The following is a 10,352-nucleotide window of genomic DNA, read 5'->3' as shown; positions in this document are numbered from 1 at the left end:
TACCTATGAGTGTGCATTAGTGTGCTAAGACTGCAGTACAGTGGATGACTTAGAAAAATATAAATTAATTTTTTCCCACAGTTTTAGAAGCTAGAAGTCCAAAATCAAGGTGTTGGCAGGGTCATGCTTCCTCCGAAGGCATTAGGGAACAATCCTTCCTTGCCTTTTCTATGTTCTGGCATTCCTTGACTTGTAGATAAATCACTCCAATCTCTGCCTCTGTCTTCACATGGATTTCACTCCTGTGTGTCTTTGTTTTTGTGTCCAAATTTCCCTCTCTTAAAGTAACCCTGAGGTTGCCCAGAAAAAAGTGCTCAGAAAAACAAAAAGTGTTCATCTCTGGATGTATAGATCTAAATACAGATGTTTAGTGTAATCACTGCTTTTTCAAACAAATTGTTGGAATATGTATTTTTAAAGTGATAAATAAAATAACAGAGGTTGAGGAAAGACCAGTATAGTTTTACTTTTGTACTTTTTAAAACTCTTATCATGTAAGGATGGATCAATAATGTCAAAACTATTCGTAATTATAAATGAACATACTTATGCTAAAAGGAAAATTTGAGCAAAAAACTTAGAAACTGCACAGATTTAACAGCTTTAAGTTATTTTAAGATATTAACATGAAGATTTAATTCTAGATTACTTGAAACATTTTAATGTATTTAGAAATATTTTCTTCATTTTGTTTAAAATAATAACATCAAAAATGAAATGCTGTTCAGAGATTAAGAAGCTAAGCACACTTCTAATATTTAATACAGTTATCTAAGCCATTTTTGAAAACCAAAAGCAACTTTGGGAAGAAATCAGTATTACTTTAAAGTGAGAACAGACACTCTTCAGAAAAATAAACATTAAGAGAATTTTACTCTGTTGCCCATTTCAGATGTACTTGTAGACTATTTAATATAAGGAATTTGAAACTAGGTTAATTGGAAATTTAAAAGTTTCATTTAATATTTGTAACCTCAAGCTTCACAGTAGATAAGTATAAGGTAAATATATCTAAGATAAACACTTTTTGTTCTTTGGAAACTTCATTGATACCTTTTATTTTTAAATATAGAGACCATGTTTAATATCCAAAATGAATTTTAATACCTAGTACATAATTACGCTATTGAAATGTTCAACAAATAGCTTTCAGCTGATTGAGTAAGTGTACTTATTTACAGCTGTTGTATTAGTCTATTTGCACACTGCCATAAAGAACTGCCTGAGACTGGGTAATTTATGAAGAAAGGATGTTTAGTTAACTCACAACTCCACAGGTTTAACAGAAATGACAGCTGGGAGGTCTCAGGAAACTTACCATCATGGCAGAAAGTGAAGGGGAAACAAGGACCTTCTTCACATGGTGGCAGGAAAGACAGAGAGCATGTGGGGGAAAGTGCCACACACTTTGAAACAACCAGATCTCCTGAGAGCTCTATCATGAGACAGCATTAGGGGGATGGTGCTAAACCATTAGAAACCACCCCCACGATCCAATCACCTCCCACCAGGCCCCACCATCAGCAAATGGAAATTGCAATTCAACATGAGATTTGGGTGGGGACACAGAGCCAAAACGTATCAATTGTATTTTTCATATTAAGCTTATGTGGAAAAGACTGTCTCCGATTACCTTCAATTACTGGGATTCATTGCAATGCAAATGTAACCTTAGTGTCTAATGTGTATTGGGTGAATTGTGTCCTCCCCCACGTTCATTCCACTGGATCCCAGAATGTGACCTTATTTGGAAATAAGGTTTTTGCAGATGTAATCAGGTTAAGATGACATCATCCTGGTTTTGGGTGGGTTCTAGTCCAATAACTGATGTCTCTATTAGAAGGAAATGTGCACACTGAGATACCCAGAGCGACTACCACTGAAAGAAAGAGGCAGAGATTGGAATGATGCCTCTACAAGCTAAGGAACACCAACAACTGCCAGCCACCATCAGAAGCTGGGAGATAGCAGTGGAATAGATTCTCCTTTGAAGAATCCAGAGGAAGTATGGCCCTACCAACACCTTGATTTCAGACTTCTTGCATCCAGAACTATGAGAATACTTTTCTCTTGTTTCAAGCCACTCAGTTTGTGGCACTGTGTTACAGTAGCCCTAAGAAATGAATGCATGATGTTACAGTTTCAGGTTGTTAGCTTTATTTCTGAACTTCCTATTTTTCTTTTAAATTAGCCACCCTGCCACCCACAAATTTTGTGGATCAAGCTACTAGGAATTGGTTTCTGTTTCTTGGCCAAAAGAGCGGGAGGCAAGAGAATCTGATGTACAAAACCTAGAATAATACACTTGCAGCTGTTTTTGACAGAATGTATCTGTGTTCTCGATTTAAATGTATACCTCCTTAACACATGAACTTATTAATCCAGAACACTAAATATATTGTATATGCTATCTCAGTCAGAATTCATTCAGGAAAACAAACAAAAACATCATTTGTCATTCAGTCTTAAACATAGAAGGCATTCAAAGCAGAAAATTCATCAAATAGCTAAAGGAAAATGCTGAGAAGCCAACTAGAGAGTGAGGGAACCTAGAGATTAGTAGCAAAAGGAAGTTACTTTCATTCCTAGACCAGAGGACAAAGGAAGAAAGCAGAGTTATGGTAGTTCAGGACTGGGTTCCCACGCAGAAGCTGGCATCACAACAGGCTTGTTCAGTGGAGGCTGGAGCCATAAAAGACAAGCTGCTCCTGTTGGAGACGCCAGTGCAAGAAGAAAGACGTTTATCCTTCTGTTGATTTAACACAGTTGGGAGTCCAGTGACATAGGAGCTCAGGAATTGGTGCCTGTAAGGGTCAGTCCTCTGCCTTCCAGAGCTGAGCAGGGGAGCTAAAAGGAATGTAGATCTAAGCAAGAAGATCTTTCATATCCATTACTTTTTGTTTATCTCTTCCATTATCACCCAGGTCAGGCCCTAATCAGCATTCCTCTTGTATGTTATAAACTTCTAACAATTTTCTCTGACTCTAGTTAGAACTTCCTCTTAGTCATTGTGAATATAAAGCCATTTGCTTAACCCATGTAAAGAAATGAGTTTCCTTATTTGCTAGAGGGTAAAGTCTAACCTTATTCAGTTGATGTTTTGGGTCCCTAAATATTGTTCAAGATATCTTTTAAATTATCTCCAATATTTGTGTACATAATTATACTCCTGCCAGATATAACTATAATAGCATTTTTGGAGAAAAATGAACAAACAAAAATCCATACAAAGTTGTTGAATATTTATGATTAGTTTTAAAATTGCATAAGACATACTGCAATTCCTAAAGAACACTGAGACATACAATTCAATGAGATCTAGGCAGTTCCTGAACTTCAGTTTAAATACCTGCATGTGTTTACTCAAAGTTGTATAGCAGCAATTCGATCAGAGCTCAACAATAGTTGATAATAAATACTTACTTTATAAGTAAAATCATGAATAACAGTCCAGTTTTCTAAAGTCTGAAGTCTTTGGTGAAAGGTGTTATGAGCCTGATGCCAGATATATACATTTTTGCATATAATCATTGGATGAAATACGAAAATGTTTTGAGGTTTTTAACAATTTTTTAAAAAGTTTGAAGGTACAGTATTGCACTTTCTGCTTTATTACACAAAGTCAATGAGCCTGGCTTTCCTAAATTGCATAAAGATAATAATGAGAATTTAAAATATTTAGAACTGAAATAATTATAAATAAGTATACACATAGAGAAGTCTAAAATATTTTCTATTATAGGGTACATGCTTAAAAACCTTTGTTAAATGTATGAATCAGTTAATCATCATATAAGGACACAAAAAATCTACTTTATAGTAGTCATATATTCATCTTTGCTATATACTGGATTCCTTCTGCTTATGGACCATTTAAATGTATTTTTAGCTTTCTAAAGAATTAGCTATAGCCATATGCTTGCCTGCATCTATTTTCAATGAACACGAAATGTTAAATTATTTTTTTTCAAGGTTTAGTACTGATATGTAAAAGTTAGTAATAATGCAATTTGTTCAAATATACATCTTTTCAATGTGTTGAAACAGATTTTCCCATTCCTTCAGTTATATAGACAGATGTAAAGAAAATATATTTATGCTTTTGTGAAAAGGGTTTGTCAGGATGCTTGGGAACATCAGGAGCCTAGAATTTACATGCTGGTAGTGTGTAGTTTTAGGCAGTACCCCTATGTCAAGAGTATTTACAGCCAAAATTTTGCCAAAGAGCCAAAAAGACTTCCCATTTTATGCAAAGTGGAACCATAGCCTTTCTTCCTGAGACTGAGAATTATTAAAATACCTTGAATACCGGGATGGGGCCCATCGAGGTTTGCCAGCAGGCAAGGGCAGCAAGCATGCTCCATGTCCATAAGACAAGTCTAGTATGAAAAAAACATTCTGGACCCATCACTTGCACCTGACATTGTCTTAGGGAGGGTTGAATTTGAGCACAATAAATGATTTATGCTGGAAAATACTCAGACCTGTGATTGTTGGTAAGCTTGAAAAACTGAAAAGCAAGCAAATTTAAAAATCTGTTCTTTAAAAGCTATCATAGTTGAGACTCAAGGCATTTCTTTTTGTTGTGGGACCTCCTAAATGAACCTAATACAGGGAGGAATACTTCTCCAAAGAATGAGCATCTGCATTAAAAAAACTGGCCTTATGGCCAACTTGACTTCTGGGCATTCATTTATTTCTGTCTAACTGAAGTTCAGCTTTGTGACAATTTCTGTTGCTTATGGCCTTGTACCAGATATCTGAACAGCTCTGAACTTTAGCCATGGGAGTGATTTCTGAACTGGAGAACGACGACCCACAAAGAAAGGCTGTGAGAACGCCAACCATTGCATAAACTTGACTTAATGAAGTCCACCTGAGTTCACAGTCTCTGACCATGCTAGCAGGCCATTAAAGAGAAGGACACATTCAACAAGCCAGGGCAAGCAAGGCTGGGGTCCTTATGAATAGCTTTAGATATTGAGGAAAGACTGAATTTCCTGCTATGAGAGGCAGTTGAGGATCCAGATTTGTCATAATGTGAACATTATTTTAACTATGACACTCGAAACCAGGAAAATAATTATTATATTTCAAATATATGTATTGAATTTCAGATTTCATCTTTCAAATTGAGTCCTATATCTCTAATTTTTAAAGATACGTTCCTTCGAATGAATACATCATTCTTTATTTGCTAACTTGCCATTAGAATTATTTCTTTTTACAGTCAATGTATTATGGGAATTTAGTCTTAGCTCTGTTACTAACTAGCTGGGTGGGACTCTGAATAAATTACCTTGCTTTATTGGATATTTGATTGTTTTCCTTCTTAAAATGAAGAAAATGTACCACACGATTTCCAGGGACTCCTGTAGCTCTAAAAGCACTCAAATGTCCTTTATATGCATGTGTTACAGATATTTTATTGACAGAATGACATCTCATTTTCCAAAATGTTGCCCAGCAGGATATGCCACACCTCCCAGATATTAAATCAATCGGGTAGTAAAACAACTATTTTATTCAGAGTAGGGAATAGAACTGTCAAAACAATTGCACATTCTTAATGTACTAAGACAGAGATGTCAAAATTTATGACAATTTAATAACTGCCAGACATCTTGATTTTCCCATTTTTCCCTTATGAAAAAGAGAATTTAGATTGCTCATACACAATTAAAAGCAAGTGTTTCTTTTCAAACTCTTCAAAATTTATTTTAAAAATTTAATCATAAGCAGGATGTGGCTATCAAGTGAAACACTGTATTAAATCATGGTCTCAACATGGGTGTTACTTTTCAGTGAATACATATATTTCCTTTCAATAATTTGATAAAATTTCTCTGACTTTTTCCACAGATACTTTTACGCTTCAGAAAGTTTTATCAGTTATTTAACTCTTTCCTTTTATAAAAAGTTTTTACTTTCAAATTTTATTTCATAAATGTGTGTTCAATAAATATTTGCTATTTTCAAAGTACTTCACAAATATACTTATTGAAGTCGTACTGTCATAAAATAATATCATTATGTGTATGTTGTTAAGGTACAACATAAACAGTAGTTATTCTTGATTTTCTAGAACCTTTGCTAATCAAAGTGTGGACCATGGAGTAGCAGCCTTAGTACCACCTGGGAGCTTATTAGAAACATAAAATTTCAGCCTAACCCCACCCCTCTTGAATCAATGTGAAATCATAAGTATACTCAAGTTTGAGATGTGCTTGTCCAAAACAGATGTTTCTGCTTCCGCTCTGAGAGCCATGCTTCAAGTGTCAAGCCAGGAGACAAATTGGGGAGATCCTGCTGGCTTTTTGTTTGTTTGTTTGTTTGTTTTCACCTCATGGCTTTCCTGGGATAGCACTGAGATGATAGTTAATACTCATAGAGTGGCATATTTAAGCCGACATTTAAGAATGGCTTTAGTTATAGAGAAGATTTTCACGTTGATTTTGGAGGAAGATGTTCTCCTTGTAGTAGTGTAAATCACCTAGATGGTACATTAAATATACTTTTTTTCCATTTTTAAAGTAAAATTATCATAGGCTGATTGCATTTGAATTAAGAATTGTTCTTTTCTATGGAATTTCAAAGGGTTTTGATTATAAATTAATTGTTTCAAAGTATTTTGTGTTTGGATATGCAACCATTAAAGATCCATAGAAATGTGTGACTACATCTAAGGGGTGGATGTTGGCTCAAAATGTGCTGAATATAAACCTTACAAAGTAAAATATATAATTTTCCTACATCTATTTTCACTTCTGGTGGCCTCTTTTATCCAAAGATATTCATGCTTTGGATATAAAATCCTGTGATGTAATTTGAGGGAAAATTACGGTGTGAGTTTTGTTTATAACAATGTAGTGGTCAGAAGAACCCACTCCACCTTGGCACTGGCTTAAAGTTTGGAAACTGTTCATGTTCATTTGTAACGCATTCAAATGACAGTTAGAAAAGAGATATTTGAAGGTGGAAATGGTTCATATAAATCAAAGTAAATGTTTTCTAAAATGAGAGAACATACAGTATATATGATTTGATATGACATAACATAATACAATACACTAAGGCTCTTACAGAAAAGGGCTGAATCCAAAAGTAAATGGAAAGACAAAAAAAAAAAAAAAAGTAGGAAACAAGGACAATCCTACTCTTCTTCACCTTCAATAGGAGATGTAAATTTGCAAAATGTTGGTGGAAAAGGCTCATTCACCTAATCAACAAATGTGCATTGTTTGCCTGTGTGCAAAATGCTGCATTAAATACTGCACTAGCATCTCAAAAAAGGCAGAAAAGTAACATTATAAAATACTTATTGATCATCAGGAGTTGTAGAGTAGGGTCAATGTAAGAAAAACTTATGTAAAAATTATACTATAAATCATAACTCAACTTGGAAATGGAATTTCACTTCAAGTTTGAAGTGGAGACAAAGGAAAAATAAAGAGTGAAAATGTAAGATTTATATTATAGTAAAGAATATAATAGGAGGAGAATAAGAATAGAAGATTAAAAAGTATAGGGAAGCCACTGAAATGAAGGAGAAAGGGACATATAGATTAATAACCAATATTTTTTGGGAGTGGAAGAAACATAGAAATATGGGAAACTGAAATTTTTGGAGAGAGATGGGATTATTAACAGATTTTCTTAAAAGTTAGGCCGTGTCCTTTGTAGGGACATGGATGCAGCTGGAAACCATCATTCTCAGCAAACTATCGCAAGAACAGAAAACCAAATACCACATGTTCTCACTCATAGGTGGGAATTGAACAATGAGATCACTTGGACACAGAAAGGGGAGCATCACACACTGGGTCCTATTGTGGGGAGCGGGTAGGCGGGAGGGATAGCATTAGGAAATATACCTAATGTAAATGATGAGTTAATGGGTGCAGCACACCATCATGGCATATGTATACATATGGAACAAACCTGCACGTTGTGCACATGTACCCTAGAACTTAAAGTATAAAAAAAAAAAAGGGTGTCCACTTCAGTCTGTTCCTTTCAGTCTAGAAAGTACAGCTATAACAATAAGAATAGTTAACATTAATTCATGGCTTATAGTTAGGCACTGTTATCAGCACTATACATGTATCAATTAATCCTCGTAAGGAGCCAAAGAAGGAAGTACTCTTGTAATCCCTTCACAGATGAGAAAAAAAGAGGCAAAGAAGGGGTAATTGGCCCATGTTGGAACAGCTAGTTAGTGGTGGAGCTAGAGCTCAGAATGTCTGACTACAGAATTTTTGCTATTAACCACAATGCTATTAAGTCTCATAGTGTATAAATGTCATCCTGCCTCTAGATATTGTATTTCTAGAAAAGAAAATTATGTTTTTCTTTTTTAGGAAGGGGTGTATTTTCCACCTTAAATTGTTGGCTATTTTTGAAAGGCAATATAAGAAAGTAAAAAGGTCTGGGTTTTAGACAAACAGACCAAGATTCAAACCCTGACTCCACCACTGACTACTTGCCACATCTTTGGTAAACTATTTAACCTTTCTTATGTCCTTGTCTCATTCGTACATAATTGCCTCCAATGTTTGATGTGAGATCAGTAAGATTGAAAATATGACACAATGCTTGACAAGGCAGACACTCTAAAATGGCAGTTTTTATTTCTGACATTACTATTGTCTTTCTTACTGTCATTCTCAAGTTCTGTTAACTAACTGTTGTTAGTCATTTTCCTACATTTTCCCCACTAGAATATGAACTCTATAAGAGAATGGAATCTCCGATGTTTCCAGCCCTAATGCAGTGCCTGGTACAGAAGAAGAGCTTCTCAGTATGTACGTAAATAGATGGCTGCTAAGCACATCCCTCTCTGCCTCTTCCTGCAATGTTTAGCACTATGAGATGCCTTTTTGCTGAATTCAGTACACCTCTCTATTCTTTTGTAGATTCAGCCATCTGGTCTATCAACTTTTTTTTTTTTTTCCCCAAGATTGTGGGTTATATTATGTGTCCAAACATGCCTTCTCTGTTTTCAGCCAAGCAAGAGCAAAAAAGTTTTCCTTTGGATGCCACCAGAATTTATCTGTGAGTTGATGGGGACAAAATTAACAGTTGTGAAGGTGAGGAAACAAAGGCCTGTTTAATATCCATGGGCATGACAGTCTTGAAGGTTTTGCTTCTTGCATTCTGTGCTTTCTGTCACCAACAATGTGAAGTTAGCTGGACAAGATAGCAGCATTTAGAACCATTTTCATTAATTTGAGTCCTTGAGTTAACTTTAATAAAAGGAGGCAAAAATATAGGAAGCTAGGGACTGACCATATTGGTTTTTAATCCAGAAAGATCAGTGAAGAGAATTCCCTTTGGCAGGTGCAAACAATTGTAAAGAAGGCTATACCCCCTGCCTCCCTCAAAAAAAATCATGAAACGTTTAAGCATTAAGGTATCTATTTTGACTTAGATAAATCTTTTCAGTTGGACACCTAGCTTACACACTCAACCTTGATGTGAGTTGAAAAATAAGTTATTATCTGAATAATTTATAAATATTATTACTTCCAAAAAAATTAAACATACCACTGTCACTGACAATAAATTAGCTTAGCATTTGTAGAGCAATGAATTATACTCTCATGTACTTATTTAAAAGGCCTTTAGAAGAGATTAAACTCAAAAATAAAAATAAATTTCAGACATTTAAAAAATAACTTTAGATGGTATATTTTTGTTTTATGATTTTTTAAGTAGAAAAGTACTAAAACAATGATTTCGCAGTAATGCAAATTCCATTTATATAGCACTCATATGTAGACTCTATATTTATCAACTTCCCACTTTCCCTAGAAATATATTGCATAATAAAATGGAATTTCCAGACAGGACTCAGGTTTTTATGGCTTAATGTATGTCAGAGAAGCTGTCTCTTCTTTGTATCCATTGGTAATTATATAACATTGCTTCAAAATATGTCTGCTTTTGGGTTTCTATTTATGTTTCTCTTTAAGCTATTTATAAATGTAGTCACTTGATAGCATGATGCTTTATTACTTTTTTCTTGTGTTACAACCAGCATAAAAACTATACAATCTGGTAAATAGGAAAAGTATCCAATAAATGAATCTGAACAACTCCTGAAAAATAAAAGTTTGCATATATTATCAAATCAGAGCTTTCATTTCCATAATTCCTCTGAGCAAAGTAATTTACTCATGAAAGTGAAATTGGAGAAAATCTAAACCCTTTTCCCAATTTGCCTAAATTTCTCTTTTATTTGTGGCCCATTGATAAATTCATTGAAAATTCAAAGATTTTATACCTACTATGTTCAGTACCCTGCATTTGGTGGCCATGGACTCTTGGCAGATACTTTTCCTTTAAGTCTT

This window comes from Macaca thibetana, chromosome 1 (assembly GCF_024542745.1).
Source record: "Macaca thibetana thibetana isolate TM-01 chromosome 1, ASM2454274v1, whole genome shotgun sequence".
In the NCBI taxonomy this organism is placed as follows: Eukaryota; Metazoa; Chordata; class Mammalia; order Primates; family Cercopithecidae; genus Macaca; species Macaca thibetana.
This window is presented reverse-complemented; position numbering follows the sequence as displayed.